Below are 18,331 nucleotides of genomic sequence, written 5' to 3'. Positions count from 1 at the left end.
ACACAGACAATAGCTTATTTTTAATGTTTTGTTACCTCTAACAGAAATTCCATCTGTTGGTGTCTGCCTCCTTTCCGGGCATCTCTCGGCAAATGGGGTGGATAAGCCCTTTCCTTTAAATTCTTTTGTATATTATCAGCATGTGTTGAATAGTATGTCTTACCTCTATAGTCACACTACAGGAGTAGAAATTGGTCATTTGGGAGATTCAGTCTTAAAAGCTTGTTGATGGAAGTGTAGCCCTGGAACAACATACTAATGCTTGTTGGTTTCGTAAATGGATCCATCATCAATTTGCTGTTTTGCACTAGATCAGGGAATGGTATTTGTTGTCCATTTCACAACTGAGCGGAAGCTTTTCGTCTTTCTGACATATCCTGTGCCTGGTTCATGGGTACTTCAAGGCATACTCTTTTGAAGCATTTTGGGCATGGGAATTAGTCAATGATCCCTTCAAGCCTTTACAGGAGTGCAATCACCTAGTTAAATTTTTATATACACACACACACACACACACACACACACGTGCTGCATTATGTCAGTAGTCTGATGACATTTTGAGTCACCACTTACACATGTGGTTCTAAATGCAAAATGACACCAGGACTCTTTCGGACAGCGTAGGAGTTTGAGGTCCGATAACTACATGCAGCAATTAATGTTACTATGCACAATCACATAAGTGTATCTGCATCATTATAGCTATACCACCAGTAGGATGGGAAAATAGAAATCAATATGTAATGTGTTTATACATTTTAAGTAGCACAATTATCATCTCTGTTTGGAGATGAAAATGGATTAGGTACAGTAGTGAATAATTTAGCTGTTTTACCCTGTTGTGGAATCAGAAAATACAATATTAAGGCTTTTACACCATGCAAAGAGAAACACACCGACATGGGCTTGTAAAGATTCCCAGAATCTTTATTGCAATTCTGTACAGTTTACAAAACAAAGTACACAAATAGCTATGTGGCCGTCAATACATCACAGAGTCGACCAGCAGGGTTCAATCTGAGCAGTGAACAGCAATTGCTAGCTGGACATCAGCGTATTTATACAGTTTCTTTATAACGATATCCAGCCTCCTACAAGTTAATCATGTACTGGGCTAGGGTCGCGCCAGGTCCGTTCCTAATTTACATATCTCGTGCATGCGGTTGACTTTTTAATACATTTACTAACAAACACTATTATTCTCTGGGCTTAACTTTACACTCTTTACACATTTGTATTAATGCAGGTCAAACAGATGTTTCGCATGTCGTGTTTAAATAGCATTATTGTTCTTATATACTTGTAAGTTAACATCGCCGATTCAAGTAATCCCCTGATCCCGAGGTCAACAAAGGACAAGGTCTACATGACCCTAACATGTAGCCTGCAGGCAGGTTGGACATTAACTCTCCTACAGAGGTTGAAGAGGTTAAAGCAAGAACAAGAGAACACAGGTCGGCCATTTTAGGCCACAGGGTGACTTTGCACGATAAACTAAAATGGCGGCTTTAACCTAAAATGGAGGCTTGATTCACTTAAGATTGCGACCTTGCAATATGGATTTCCTCGCAAAGCGACTGGGAATAGGCCAACATATACAATGAAGACGAAACAATATTATATCAGTTTTAACACTGTAAAATAATGCAGACTATGGTCACTAAAAACCCTCCTGTGCATTGTACTGCAGAGGTAGTGAGAAGATGGGAATCTTTACCACCTTTGTTTATCCCTCACGATAAAAGGATGCACTAGCAAAACCTTTCATTCAAAGGCCACAAAGTGTGACCTTATGCTGGGGAAAGGCTAACTACCTTTAGGGGGAATTCATGAACTCTTTGTCAGCACATAATCACCCAGTATTTTTTGTATGTGGTATTCCCCAGTGTACTCCATGAGCTAATCGACTCATGACTTGCAGTCACGTGAGCGAGATAATGCAATGGGTGTCATTTAAGGGCAACCAGAGGCATCATTTGCTACCCCAAGCAATACCGTTTCTAGTCCTGGAAATTCCTCTGCTATCTCTGGTCGGAGAGGCACAGTTGTTGGCAGTAGGCAATTTGCCACTAACAGGAATGCCGATGTGCAATAAAACCTGGATACCATTAGGCAAGGAAGCTATTTAGATAAATGGTGCATGCATTGCGGTTAATACTACAAATTATACAACATACACTTTGTCTAAGTTATGTCTCATGTATATTCAGAAAAGAAAGGTATTTTTATTTTGTGTGGTATATTATTTTTTATTGATGATACAAAGAAATGGGTTATCAAAATCACAACATGGCAAAGAAACAGTAGACTAATTCATCTGCGGACTGGAGATACATCAACAAATAATTCATCTTTGAACACTAACACGGCCTATGATTGTATCCAGAATAAATGCTAACAAAACAATGTATCAGTGATTCAATACCCACATTTCATTAATCATTAACAATGATGATACACCTGTCAGCAATCCCCATTAAAAATCTGCTTAGATTGTCCCCTTGATGTAACGTTTCTTGAGGTAGGTCTTCAGCCATCATCCCTAGCTTATCAAACCTGCTAATTGATGGAGTACACATAGATTAAGTTATTAGAATTCATGATGTAAGAGGTGTGCTGAGCATTTCCAGTGACCCACTGAGATGAACAACAGCCATACTTGTTCCTGAACAGTACCACCAATCGGCCTCCTCAACACCACAGCCCTACCCAACATTTTCAAATGATATTTTGCAATAAAACAAATTCCATTGCCCTTGTACATGTGCCCAGAGATGTGATACAAATATGATTCAATGTCGTTTTAAAATTGAGGATATGACACAAGTAACATTAAATTAGTCATCGACGTAGGCCATGGGAGGAGTTCAAGTCACCAATAGCTGCCAAACCTTGCCCATCAAAAGTTATATAACAATGTCTAAACATCAAAATTACCAGACAAAACATTTACAGAATGCAGATATAAAGTGAGGAAACATGAAAGGGAGAACGAGGCAAGAGAGAAAGGACTTGGTCAGGAGTAGAAGAGGGAGGACAAGATATAAGAAAGAACAGACAGCAGAGGGAATATAGAGAAGGAAGGTGAGGAATTCAAGCATATAAGGTCACCTGCCTACAAATGAGGGAGAGTATATATGAGGGAGGGACACTCATGTCTTTATGATGTAGATGTGCTATTTGGGAATGGCAGGTTGAAATACGCAAAGACTTATACAATATAGAATGTTGCAGCCCCTCGTCATGATCGCAAAGAGATTTTAGCACTTCTTGCACTTGAGGAGAAGGGTGGGTCCCCTCAATGAGGAAGGGTCGGTCCCCTCACCACTCAACGAGGAGAGGTTCTTCACCTATTTCTCTGTATATATGATGTACACTCCAAACCAGATGTTCCAGCTATACTTTTCAGACAGTTCATGCCATAGACACTGTCTCACCATTCTTTAAGAAATTGATTATTCATATTCTTCTAGGACGCCGTTAGGAAATTGAAAGTGAGCATGTTTATATCCTTGAGGAAGATCTAGGGAGAGGCCTTTTGGGAGATATTCCCCTCCTGGTTCATAAAATAGCATTCTCGCATTAAGCGCACTAGTGAAGCTCACATCCACTTTCTTTCCAATCTTATCCCAAACCACCAGCTAGGAATTGTGCTTGAATGGACAACAGAAGATTCCCACAGACGCCTCCAAAGCAGCCTTCCAAACCATCTCCAGAAATTACAAAACCTCGGTCACTCAGGCTAAGGCGGCATCTTTTAACACCAGAATTGCTAACGCAAAATCAGTGACAAGAGAAATCTTCTCCATTTTTAGGGAGCTTGAGTCTCCTGCAACCCCCCCACCCACCATACTAAAAGACACAGCATGGTGCAACAAGATTCAAACAGCCCTCCTGGACAAACTTGAAACATTGCATACAAAAATCCTAAACCACCAAAAAGCACTCTCGGACCTACTCTCCAAAGCTCGTGACACAGCACCTCCGACTATCCCAGAGAACCCCATTCCAGTGTTTAACTTCAGGGATATGTCTGAATCTGAGGTTTGTGCTCTCCTCAATTCCATCAAAGCCTCCAACTGTAAAGGTGACGCCTGTCCTGCTCAGGTCATCAAAGACTGTGCATCTGCCCTCACCCCAGTCATTACCGCCTTTATCAACTCCTCCTTCCAGACAGGCCGCGTCCCTATGACACTCAAAGAATCATGGGTCCGCCAGCTCCTGAAAAAACCATCCCTTGACCCACTTGTCCCTGGGAACTATAGGCCTATTACCACTGTGCCGTTCCTACTAAAAATTCTGGACAAACGCCTTGCCCCTGAGCTATCCTCCAGACCCAAAACCGGAGACCAGTTTCTAAGTGCGAGAGCGGGATTCAAACCTAAAAAAAAAAACAGCGAGTACGGGGATTGAACCCGTAACCTTGGTTATCAGCACCAAGCTCTAACCAACTGAGGTAACTGGCCAACTACGAACTGAGCCAATGATTTCACCTATATCACTGTTGGAGTTTACCACTGTGCCATTGCCATCTTTCACAACAGGAATATGATTTTCTCCATCCTCCACTACTGCTACTCAAGGATAGGTTTCCTTGCCTTGTTCACACCGCTGTAAAATGTCGACAGAACACTTTGATGAGCTGCAGAGAAAGACATCTGACTGAATGCCAAGCTTTTCTTGAGAAGGCATTTGCATGTCTCCTGTGTGAAGTTAACTCAATATATTTTTTCAAAACCTTTTGTTTCTTCTTTTTTGTGCTGCTTTCTCCTTTTGTGCTACAAAACAAATAAAGAAATCTCTCAAGCAAACATGAAAGTATCCCAGATATTATGCATACTGCTTTGATGTTGATTAATATTTTCAAAAATCAGGCACAAATTCGGGCAGGAAGGCCACAAACGACTTGTCCTTTAGAAAAGTCAGAAATAAATCTCCATCTATTGAGGCCCTCTCTAGAATCTGGAAAATCTGGCTGAACAGTGGGGCATGAGATGAAAGCATTAGACTGCTTACTGCATGGCTAAGTACAGCAGTTACACTGGGACTCAGGAACATGTAACACTGCCAGGAACTTTTAACCAGGTACATAACTGTACGCTCTCTTACCCCTGTTCTTACTGTCACCCACAGACTCATAATGTAGTTCTGTCCATTTCAGTAAGTAGACCAACATAAGAATTTTTTTTTGGTAAATACGTGTATTCATATCGCACTTCACTGCAAGTAACCAATAACATTTTACAGAGGAATCTGTGGAATTGTGTGAAACCCTGCAGCAGAAGTTCAAGGGGAAGGATACCCGAAATATGTCACTGTGTTCTGGTCACGTGGCAGTCTCATTAAACACAGGGGGCCTTATTACAAGATTTGCGGTAAGCAAAAAAGGAAGGCGGAATGGTAATACCGGCATCGAGTACCGGTCCGGGCCATTATGAGCCGATAACCCAACATTACCACCACCGCCTGTACCGTGCCCTTTCTTACCAGCATTCTCACATGCACGTGCCCTTTGTGGCAGCAATACCATGATGTCGCTAACAGGGGGACATCACAAGTCACATGGGCATGCACCTACCGGCATCCTGAAGGCGGCAAATATGGTCAGCACGATACCGGTATTACAGGCATCGCAGATCATCCGTAAATAGCAACCTGATGTGTACCCAACTGCCACAGGTGAACGCAATCACGATAGCTGAAGGCAATGGAGCCTGTCCCAGCACAAAAGGAGCACACCCATACACCACACCCCTTCCTACACCAAAATGATCCCACTTGCTTTTGCAATCTTGGGGCTAGAGGACATGCCTGTTTTGCTACACCTGCAACAACAACAGGCACCACAGAGGAGACACAGGAGGAGAAGGAGGGTGAGACAGGCCCAGCAAGTTCCACCAGTGCAGGCAGTGGTACCACGTAGGCAGCCACCAATACCTTGCATCAGAGCCAGTCCATACAACCTAACCCTTGTGCAGATCCACACCCTGTACCACCTGGACCGGGACACCATCACCACCATTGTGGACATGATACACGACGACATTGTCATCCTGATTGAAATCCGCACTGCCATCCCCCTCTACTGAAGGTAGTGTCTGTGCTCCACTTCCTGGCCACAGGCACCTACCAGCACACAGTGGGCCAGCTGCATGGCATATCACCTTTCTTTTAACGCATGCTGACCCAAGTGCTGGATGCCCTCCTGAAGCACGCAAGCAACCACCTATCCCTACCACGGACTGCCCAGAAGCTCGCTGACACTAAAGTTGGCTTCCATGCAGTGGCAAGCATGCCCAATTGCATTGGTGCCCTCGACTGCACCCATGTTGAATTGATGGTCCCTCATGTCATGGAGGCGGTATACCAGAATAGTAAGCTATACCACTCCATTAATGTGCAGATGGTATGTGACTCCAGCAAAATGATCACACATTGTTATGCCCGATTTCCCGGATCCACTCATGATGCTATGATGCTGCGGAACTCCTTGCTACCCCGCTACATGGAGCGACATGCTGGACGACGTGCCTGGCTGCTCAGTAAGTCGCCTGACAGGCCCATGGCAGTGCAGTGGGGGGGAATGCATACTCCACCTGGGTGCGATTGGGGGGGTGCATACTCCACCTAAGTGGGATTGGGGGGGTGCATACTCCACCTGGGTGGGATGGGGGGATGCATACTCCACCTGTGTGAGATTGGAGGTCGGGGATGCATTCTCCACCTGGTTGGGATTGGGGTGGGAGGATGCATACTCCACCTGGGTGGGATTGGGAGGGATGCATACTCCACCTGGGTGGGATTGGGTGGTGAGTGGACAATGCACATACAGCAAAACACTGTGGCCCTAAACATCCACACCTGAACATGACACATCAATGCCATACATAAGACCAATGCTGCACACCAATGACAATATGCCAGACGTACAAGCAGGCCACATCCCTCAATGTGTCAACTGCACATCATCTGAGCATAGCCTCTGCAACACAATCCAGCAACATGCAGTGAGTATGTGTAATGGACATGACTGCAGCAAAGCACAACACAGGTCAAACACCCATGAGTGGCCACAAAGAAATCCCACCGAGGGAATAAACTGATTGTCACTGGCCCACCACCACAGTCGTGCTGCATGCCACCATGGGAATGGCAACAGATGGATGACAAATCATGATGACACCTGTGCCAATGCTGCTAGTGGGAATCAATACAGAGTACTATACATCACCAATATGAGTACACATACATTGTTTGGCATCCACAGTACAACTGCAACAGCATGCAAGTAAACACCCTGCATCATCTGGACAGCGCAATCCACACCTGCAGACCATAGTACAGCACACATTGCGACAAATGAACCTGCATGCATACATCCAGGGACATGTGCATGTCAACACCAAATAGCTGCAGGCATGACAGTGATTTGTACAGGTGTCATGTCAGAAATTGACTCACACATACCTCATTGTGCTCCCATGCAGGTGATGGTGGATATCCCTTGAAGCCGTGACTCCTTACCCCTGTTCAGAACTCCCAGAACAGGCACGAAGAGAAGTACAATCGGGTTCATACCCCTTCCCGTGTAGTGATCGAGCAGACCTTTGGCCTGTTGAAGGCACGGTTCCGCTGCCTCAGCAGCTCTGGTGGAGCACTCCTTTACGGGCCTGAGAAGGTGGGAAAAATCACTATGGTCTGTGCCATGCTGCACAACATGTGCATCCGGACAAACGTATCACTGCCACCTGATATTGACCTGCATGCACCGGGTGAGGATGAAGATGATGATGGAGGAGAAGCAGCAACCCTGCCAGTTCGCGATGCACAAGATGGCTGTGCTGTGTGCCAATCAGTGATTGACGATTTCTTTTGAAACACTGGGATGCTGATGGTTCTGTGTTAGTACTACATTGAGCACTGGGATCGTGTGCATATGGACACAGGGTGTGTGGGGAGTTGGGCACTGTTCACTGTCATGAATTGAATAAACACACACAAAATGAACAATGTCCAGTCATGATATGATTTTGCACACAACGGTGTATTGAAAATTAAACATCATTGTGGTTGAACCCTCCACCTCACACACATCCTCATATACCTCCCCCCAACCCCCTACACCCCATACCGCTCCCCCCAACACCCCATAACCCCTCCACCAACACCCCCAACACCCCATAGCCCCTCCCCCAATGACATCCCACACATGATGTGCTAATCATGGTTTTCCTCAAGATGTAGTCAGCACATGCAGGGTGGCCCTGCTAGGGGCGGCCTCTCTTTTGTTCTGGGGGCTGCATGTCTGTGTGGTGTGCGCTTGTTTGAGCCGAGCTGGCAGGTGTGCTGAATGGGGTAGAGGTGGCTGCCTGTGCATCCATCGGTGCAGGTCGTTGCTGCTGTAGTTGTTCGACAATCCTGCCCAGGACCCGGGTCACTGCTTCTAGACTGTCACGTAACATCATTGTGTTATTGTTCATGGCAAGGATGTTTGCAGCATTGGCATCGCAAATTTTCAGGCGGGTCAATTCCCCCTCAGCTAAGTACTGCCTGACCAGCTCTATCCTCCGATCCTGGAGGACCTTCATCCTCATCATGCGGGCCTCCATGTCACCGGTGGCTGTGGAGGAGTATGGGGTAGTTGCAGGGCGGCCCAATGCAGGGCTGTCCTCTGATGGGGACCAAGGATGTGGACTCCCCAGTACTTCGGACAGGTGTTGATTGGGGCTGACTGGGGTGCCCTGGGTGGTGTGCATGGGGGTATGCTGGGGGTGGACTGGGGGGTGGGCTTGGGGCTCAGGGTATGTGTACATTCCCCATGGAGGTTGCTGCCCAAGTCAGATAGTTCTTCAACATGGCCCTCTACATTGGTAAGGGGGGCTGAGGCAGCTACCTCCCTGATTGAGCTGGTGGCAGCAGACTGTGTGCCAGCTACTTCAGCTTTGACAACATTGGACAACTCCGGTGTGGCTTTGTCGTTGGGTGGTGTCTCGGTTATTTTTTGCTTCTCCAATGGCCTGCTCTGTATTGCTGGTGCTGGCCTGTGTGGCAGTCTGGGCATTGATGTTGCCCTTGAGGTAGATGGTTTTATGCCTTCTTGGCTGGGCCTGGATCCCTTGGTGGATGTTGTGGCCTGTGTGGCAGCCTCCTGACCTTCACTGTCAGCATCTGTGCCTGTGGAGGACCAAGAGGGGCAGGGCATTAGTGATGGTGGTACGTGCATGATGCATACATTGGTGTTGTTCAGTTGTTCACATTTGATGCATTGCATACTTGTAGGTGTGACGCACAGGGTGCTTGCAATGGGGGGGAGGCCATAATGGTATACATTGTGTACTCTCCTTTTTGAACTGATGTGTGCTATGTGCCCTACCGTTGTATTGCGGTTTGCCAGATGTGACATGTGATGTTTTGCTGTGTGTTGGGTTTCTATTGGTAATGGGATTGGCATGCAGCATGCATATCAATGTGCCAGTGTTTGGGCCACCATCTGGACATGGATCGGTTAATGTGTGTATGATGGGCCATGCATTGCCTTGGTTCACTTTCACATTAGTTGTGCTACGTCATGCTTTGAGTCTCTGTGGTTTTTGGGGACACTCACCTCTATCTGCCGATGACAGCACCCCCATTTCCACGTCTCCAAATCCCTATATTGATTCCATGCTGATGGTGCTGCTACAAGTCTCCTCCCACCTTGTCAATTTGGTGAGAGTGTGGTCCCCGCCGCCTGTTGCCACGCCCTCGCTGCGGTTGGCAGACAAGATGTTGGGAACGCGGAGACGTAGGTCGTCCCACCTTTTTTTTACGTCCTTCACAGTGCGGGTGGTGGTGCCAACCGCAGTGACCTTCCTTGCCACCTCCTCACAGATTTCTTTTTTCTGCAGTTGGGCTGGGAGATTTAGGTCGGTTGCAAAATCTTCATCTGCATGGGCAACCAGCGTGTCAGCTAACATATTAAGCTCTTCATCCGAGAACCTCTTCTTGCGCAGGCGGGGGTGGATTTCCTTGTAGCCTTGGACATTTTTGGGTGATTCGGCCTGCTCTCAACTCAGTACCAGTGCTGTGTTCGGACGATTGCGATGGATTGTGTTTTTTAAGATGGCCGCCAGCGCATTTCCCGTTCCAGCGCAATGACGTTACTTCCGGGTCTGGTATTACGAACCTGGTATTTACATGATGATATTGCCGGGTCTGTTATTAAGGGGTTGCTCCTGGGCGGAGGCGGTATCAGCAGGTACTGTGATGCCGCTATCAGGGTTTGGGGGTCTTTAGCGGCATGGCGGTGCAGCCATTACTGGCATGGGGGTTTGCGCGTGCTTTCTCTCTCATAATTAGCCTCTATTTGCGGCGTCGAGGAAACAGGGATGCACTACTACCACCGTGCTGGTAATGACTGTGTTTTTACTGCGATTCTCATAGTGAGGCCCAGGGTGTGTTGTTACCTCCCTCAGGCATCCAATGTGATGTTGACAATATACAATGGGACCATGCCTTTAAAAGGGTATCTGGAAGCAGCAGAACCTATACATATTTGGTGTGAGTGTCTGTGATGCAGTTTAACATAAAATACTAGATTCATAACACATGGTGTTAGGCAGAAATCAACAGCTCATTTTAAATATGTCACTTTTCAAACATATATTTAGTAATGAAGTGGGACTTGGAAGAAACTGTTCCAGAAAACTCCCAAGTGGCAAACGAGTAATCTGCTCTGTTCAAAAGTAAAGAGAAACAACCTTCCTTGTTAAGTGGCACTCCTGCCTCATCCTCTGTCCCTGTTTTATAAATATTCAACAAGTGCATGACAAACATGAAGAACAGGTCCAATATTTGCTCTGTCAGCAGTCTTTACTCTATTTATAATAATCTTATAATCACCTAATTGGTAAACAACAGTTCTACCCTTAATAAATGCCCTAGCATGACTTGGTTGTGTTCTACCACCTGCAGAACCCATCAGTTCTTAATCCCTAAGAGCAGAGCTTTGGGTGCCGGGCTGTGGCCTACTTGAACCCTCGACTGTGATCTCGTCTCATTGCATCATCCTTTGGAAACTGGAGGGCAGTGTGGCTCAAACAAGTGGACAACATTGCTGATAGTACGCCTACACCCAAAGCAAAGTGCAGGGAAGCAACACATGGAGAATAAGTGCTGCTTTCCTTTCAGGACGCAGACACGTAGATGTGAAACCTTTCTGGAAGCACTGCTGGCGCTAAGTGGTGGCATACTGGGCTCAGCTGGGTTCCTGGTTCTTTCCTCCTGTACTTTCTGCAGAATGTGGACAAGCACAAACCATTGTCCGCTCTTTAGCTCCCAGGAGGGAATGGGTGCCTCCTCTGGTCAAGGGGAGAGACAAAGAATCCGTGATTCCATCCCTTGCCATACTCTCACCTCCTCGGCAGCGCCCTCTTCTCTGCTGGGAGGCGAAGGAGAGACACAAGCTAGACACTATAGAAAGTAATGTGATGAAACCTCCTGCCATTGGGCAGAGGGCAATCACAGGAATTCTCCCTCGGGCCACCCAGTGAAACCCCAAGAGTCACAGAGCTAAAGGAAGACAGGGCAAGTGACCCTTATAGGATAGAGGGGGCCGGAAGCACCATCCAGTCAGACTCAAAATCCTAACATAATGAACAAAGCCTGCAACCATTCTGAGTCTCCCATCACCTGCCTGGATACATTGTACTTTTCAAGACTGCTGTCTAGAGAATGAGACAAATACAGGACTCTCGCACATATGGCAGGAACTCCACAGATACAAAGTTGTGCCTGGAAAGGATATAAAAAAAGGTTTGTAAGCTTGAAGCCTGCTTAAATGATCAAAGAAACAAAGCTTCCTAGGCTCTGCTAGCATGGTAGGGAATGCAAAGTTACCTTTTCCCTGCGACAAAAGCATGAACAAGAAATGAGTAAAGATTGTCAGAAATTCAAAAGTATAGAAATAGGAAATGAATGTGTACCAATTAAAGCCACTGACACAGCACCAGAGAGAGGGAAAGACGATTTCCCACACAGCCAGGGCCAGTTTGAAATAGAAAATGGCTGCTGGACTTGATATGATCTTAGGCCAACCCCCTTCCAAACCACATAACCCCAGACACATGGCCCGAGCACAGGCCAGCCTACACTACACACTTTTAGTCAGTGTGCCTATGCACCACCTAAGTGGCAGACAAATCAGCCTTTAAGAATATAGCCAATACAGACTTTCCATCCGTGCCAAGAAAAGAGCCCAAATACAGGCACAGGTTCCAGTGCATCCAACAACATGGCTGAACTTTTCAAGATCTGCAGGGAACTTGCCAACCCTTCTGCAGTCTCCTCCTCCCCTTCTCCTTCCCAGGCCCTCTGCAGCGCACTGGCCACACACTTTGCCACCAAAACTCAGGACATCCTGAACACCCTTGCTACCCTCCCTCCCAACTCATCCCACACCCTCTTGCCTCCCTTAGCCTCTCACCCTCCTCGTTCCTCCTTCTCCCCTGTGACACCCAAAGAAACAAGCAACATTAGATAATTTGGTGTTCTTTCTCTCTTTAGCTGTGCGCGTAAGCAGTGGCAAACAGTGGTGTATTTTAACGGTGCAAGCCCATCAGTGTGTGCTATAACCAAGGGAGGATTAACCATTCTCCCACAGATAGATGGATGTTTAGTCTCTTCCACGTTTGAGTTTGGTTGCCCGTTAACCAAAAATCAATGGAAGTACCCAACAGATTGACTGTTATATGGACAACCCTTTGGTGGTGGGTAAAAAAGGTGAACACTAGCATTATGGAAAATGTGAACACTGTTTCTTTTTTGGAGGAACATTATGAAACAACTTCTCGGTCTCCCTTCTCTCATTGCCTCCTCGTCGAACAACCAGCCACCTAATGTACAAACTAATGAGTTAGAAATACACACACAAAAAAATAATACATTGATCAGAACCAAATCACATGGAAAACCGATGCTAGAATATCTTAAAGCAGGGGTGATTCCGGAAGGATTAATGACATGGGTACTCCCCTTGCTAAAAAAACAAACACTGGACCCATTGATACCGTCTAATTACCGGCCCATCACGACCGTACTGTTTCTCTTAAAAATTCTCGATAAGGTCGCCTATACACAAATCCAGAAGTTCTTGGAACTACACCATCTCCTTGGCGCCCACCAATCTGGTTTCCGGCCACAACACAGAACAGAGACAGCTCTCATCTATTTGAATACTCAAGTCGATGAACTAAGGGACAAGGGGAAATCAGCCCTCCTTCTCCTCCTCGACCTCTTGGCTGCATTCGACCTTGTGGATCAGAAGGTCTTGTGCAGTCATCTGGACTCAGCAGCTCATTTCTCCAGGGAGGCCATAACCTGGATTGAATAATTTCTGAGTGAGAGAACCATGTGGGTATTCTCTCCCTCAGGAGTTGCTGACCCCATCCCCATTACTTGCGGTGTTCCTCAGGGATCATGCGTCTCGCCTACGCTATACAACATATTCACTAAGCCCCTCTTTGATGATCTGGACAATCTCGGTATCACTTACAGTAACTATGCAGATGATACAAAGATTCTCCTCACACTTTCAGGGGATTACAATGATGATTTGGCCTTGGTGAATAGGGTGTATCTCATCATCAAGGCATGGATGGCTACTCACGGTCTATGCCTGAATGATGACAAAACAGAGATCATCATCCTGGGCACCCCCAATAACCCTAAGAAACTAGGACCTGAATATGCTTCCTTTATAATTGATGGCAACCTTATTAAAGTGGCCAATGAGGTAAAAACCCTTGGATTTTACCTCGACTGAACCCTCTCCTTCACCAAACAAACCAACATCTTGGCTTCTACTACTGCTTATACTTGCAAACTCATAAGAACTGGCAGACCATTCCTATCTAACAATAGTTGTATTATCCTGGCCAGAGCTCTCATTCTGTCCAGGCTTGACTATTCTAAAACCCTTTACTTTGGCTCCAACAAATCAATCATCAGAAAAATCCAAATACTTCAAAACAACGCCCTCAGAGCGGCCCTTGGAGTGGCAAGGAGAGAACATATCTCTGAAACCAGGCGACAAAGTAGTTGGCTCTCTACTAACGACAAAGTCAAGCTGAAAATCGCTTCACTTACCTATAAATCCCTCAATAGAGCTGCACCTAGTTATCTAATAGAGAGATTCCACAGAAGGACTTCTACCAGACCATCCAGACTAGCCCACACCAACTGCCTCCATGTCCCCAGTTTCAAACTCTCCAAGGTAGGAGGTAGCAGCTTTCCGATTAAAGCAGCCCAGCTTTGGAACTCCCTGCCACCTTCTATCCGAGAAGACCAATCATATCAGAGCTTCAGATCTAACTGCATCAACTGGCTCAAATCTACTGAACCCTAAAATTATCCATTACATGTAAAAGTTCTATAATGAATAATCCTTAAAATACCTGTTGATAACTGCTCTTCTCTGCACCTCTCATGTATATATCTGTAATGTACATCTATTGTTCTACTGTGTAACTATGCAATGTATAGAATGTAATGTATAAATGCTGCTCTACTCTGTAACTAAGCTGTGAATTTCCTTGTAACCCCTGCACCCTGATACCTACGGTCTGGAGCACAATACAAATGAATAAACTAACAAACAAACAAGCAAGCAACGCTACACAAGTGTTTATAGACAATCCAAAATGTTAACTTCATTTCAGTGGCGTGGGCAAAAGGTGCTCTAGAGATTGGGTCATTCTGATCATCAATACAGCCGAGCAGGAGGCTAAGAAACAGAAGGAAGAACTAGATATTTTGGAAAATAAAATCCAACAGGACAGTGTAGTAAATTGGAAAAAATTGATGAAGAGATCTGGAAATGTAAACAGCTAAAGCTGGATAAAAGAAATTGGAAACTGAAAAAAAGATACAGACAACTACAGAGAGGCAAAAAACATATATAAACTAGGATACAACATAACTAGACCCAACAATCAAAACAGCAGAAGACAACATTTTGTGACCTTCTGAAACACCTCTAGTAGCTGAAGCGATAGTGAAGCTGAAAACACAAGTGCCCTAATTGACCACTCAACATCCAGTCCTCCTATCATACAAACCACACAATGTTTTTTTTCATGGATGGGGCAGACGAGGCAGAACCAGACCGTACAGCGCGCCTCAGTGTTACGCTCACCTGGCTCCCACAGGGGCGTCGATCTGAACTGGACAGCTGCGGTCTCCACCAATGTGACGTGTGGTGCCGAGATGACAGACTGGACTGGCCCACCTAGCTTCGTTTGCTTGGCCCGTAGGAATATTCTTCTGCAAATGGAGAAAGGGAATTAACCACCCGTGGGGTTGAGCGTTAACCCTCCCCACTCCCGCTGTTCTCCACACTGATCATCTTTGATGTCCCCTCTTATAGTCTCACCAGATGGTTTGGAAAGATGAGCTCTCCATCCTGCATAGAGCGCAGGGGCGCGTAGATAACCAGTTGCTTCACTGGCTCGAAGGAATTGGTGAGTTCCAGAACAATATTGACTCAGAGATTCCCTGCAAGACGCCGTAAGTATGTAGTTCGTAAGAGTTCAAATGTCTGACTTTCACTCTTCTCCGATTCCTTGCAGGTTGCAGCTTGACCCCGGCGAAGAGTTCCTCGTGGCAACCGGTAATATTCAGGTAAGGATTTGTATTATCCAACACAGTTCGATAAAATAATGTCAATATGTAACCTGTTGCTTTCTCCCTTATTCAGGCGCTGAGAGAAAGTATGAAGTCTCTGGGAATAATGCCTCCGGCGGTAAAATCAGGTAAGTCTATTGTGGTGAGGAGGTTTCCCCTTGTTTGTCCCTTTGTTTCTCCTTGCTGCACTTTTGTTTCCACTTAGGGGCCGGGGTTCGGCGAAGATGCAGTGGAAGCTGCGCCGACCCGTGAAGAGGAATAGTACCCCCGGTGGTAAAATCAGATAAGTCTATGGGGGGTAACTAATATTGCCTCTGTGTATTCCCTTGGCTCACCTTGCCGTTCTTGTCTTCCCCTTAGGTGCCGGAGTACGGCGAGAACATGCAGGAGGATGCGGTGGAATGTGAAGATGCTGCAAAGGCCGGTGAGTTCAGCGCGGCGCTGCAGCGGTTGAGGCGACGCGCATAAAATAACTTCTTTCTTCCAGCTCGATGGCGCGATGGATCGGGAATTCAGGTAAGGATCAAAGGTATTGCTCTTGTTCTAACCTTTTCTCCTTCTTTCTCCCTTATTCTAGGAGCTCCAGACTCGAGGCGGGCGTGGCAGAAGACTGGATGCAGACTTGCAGGCACGGTGAGCGTTACGCTGCTTGATGCAGAATAACGCGAAGCGTGTGCTGCTCTTCGGGCGTGGTTTAAATAGCCTCCTAAGTAGTCCCAGGTAAGTATTCCTCCCCAGCCCCATCTAGGCATCATGGCAGCACTCCCCCCCAAGGCCCCTCCTAAAGTCGCTCTTCCCTGTGGTTTCGGTTTGTCTGGGAAATTTCGGTGGAATTTTTTCACCAATCGGGGTGCATGAACATGGTCACTAGGTTCCCATGACCTTTCCTGTGGTCCGTAACCTTTCCAGTCGATTAAATAAAAAAGTTTTGACTTTATCAGCTTGGAGTCCAGGATGTTCTTAACTTCAAATTCAGGTTCCCCATCTACAAGGATGGGGTTTGGTGGCTTGGTTAGTCTTGTCCCTGGTTGCACTGGCTTCAAAAGTGACACATGAAACATGGGGTGAATTTGCATATTAGCAGGTAAGTCCAACTTGACAGCCACCGGGTTGATAATGGCCTTAATAGAGTAAGGTCCCAAATATCTGTGGTTAAAGGTCCGTGTTCCCTTTAGCAGTATATGTTTTGTGGCTAACCATACTTGGTCCCTTATCTGGTATTGTGAAGTATCACTTCTATGCCGATCAGCATCTTTCTTGTATTTTTCTTTCGCCTGTTTTAAATGTGCAGTTGCTTACTTAAAGGCTTGTGTAATCGTAGCGTGCAGATGGTCCACTGCGGGCATTTCTAAGTGTTGGGGTGAGTCGAGGTCTGAGGTTCGAGGATGGTGCCCATATAAGGTATAAAAGGGGCTTTGTCCAGTTCCAGAGTGTACTGAATCATTGTATGCATATTCGGCGATCCAAAGAATGTCTTTCCAATTACTCTCAGTCTGATGTAACATACAACGCAGGTATTGATCGAGAGTCTGGTTGGTCCTCTCCGTTTGACCATCGGTTTGGGGGTGGTGACTGGTCGATAACCTCACATCGATTTGCGCCAATTGACAGCATTTTTTCCAAAAATGTGAAATGAATTGACTGCCCCGGTCAGAGACCAATACGGACGGAAATCCGTGTATGCAAACAATGTTTTCGAGGAACTCCTTGGTCAGGATTGAAGCTGTAGGTAATCCCTTTAAAGGAATAAAGTGGGCCATCTTGGAAAAAAGATCCACAATAACTAGAATGGTGTTAAATCCATTGCATGGGGGTAGATCAGTAATAAGATCTAACGATAAGGTGTGCCATGGTGTAGGTGGAATGTCTAAAGGTTGTAAGAGTCCAGCTGTTTTTTTCTTTTGACTTTTGTTTTGGGCGCAAATGCCACAAGACATCACAAAGGATTTAATATCCTTTCGCCAGGTGGGCCACCAGAATTGTCTTTTAATTTTAGCTTCAGTTTTTGAGATACCTGGGTGCCCCTCCATTAGGGTGTCATGATAACGGGAAATGACTATCTCTTGTAGTTCCTTGTGTGGCAGAAATAGCCGCCCTTGGTAATAAGGCAGATCATTGGTGACAGAGTAATCCGGGCCTTTCTTTACCCAGTCCTGCAGGGCTGTAAGATCAAAGAGTTGCTGGATCTTTACCTGAATGTCCTCTAGTGTCTGTAGAGTAGGCATGCCAAGAATCCTTTGTTCGGAAATTATAGGTACTGGTTATGGGTTCACTTCTGCCTCTCCCATCCCTATTCGGGATAAGGCGTCTGCTTTACCATTCTTACAACCTGGTCGATAGGTTATCACGAAATCGAACTCGGCAAAGAACAATGCCCATCGGAGTTGGCGTGACGATTGGGCCTTGGCTGTCTTTAAATAATGTAAGTTCCAGTGATCGGTGATCACAGTAATGGTATGCCTGGCACCGAGGAGATAGTGCCGCCAAGCCTTGAAGGCGGATTTAATGGCTAATAACTCCTTGTCGGTAACCGCATAGTTTAACTCGGGTGCCGAGAACTTTCTGGACCAAAATGCTACTGGGTGAAGCTGGCCAGTTTCAGGGTCCTTTTGAGACAGGACAGCTCCCATGGCTAGACTGGATGCATCAGTTTCCACTATGTATGGAAGTT

The sequence above is a fragment of the Ambystoma mexicanum genome, chromosome 13 (genome assembly GCF_040938575.1).
Source record: "Ambystoma mexicanum isolate Mex_15411 chromosome 13, UKY_AmexF1_1, whole genome shotgun sequence".
In the NCBI taxonomy this organism is placed as follows: domain Eukaryota; kingdom Metazoa; phylum Chordata; class Amphibia; order Caudata; family Ambystomatidae; genus Ambystoma; species Ambystoma mexicanum.
Note: the sequence above shows the minus strand (reverse complement) of the source record.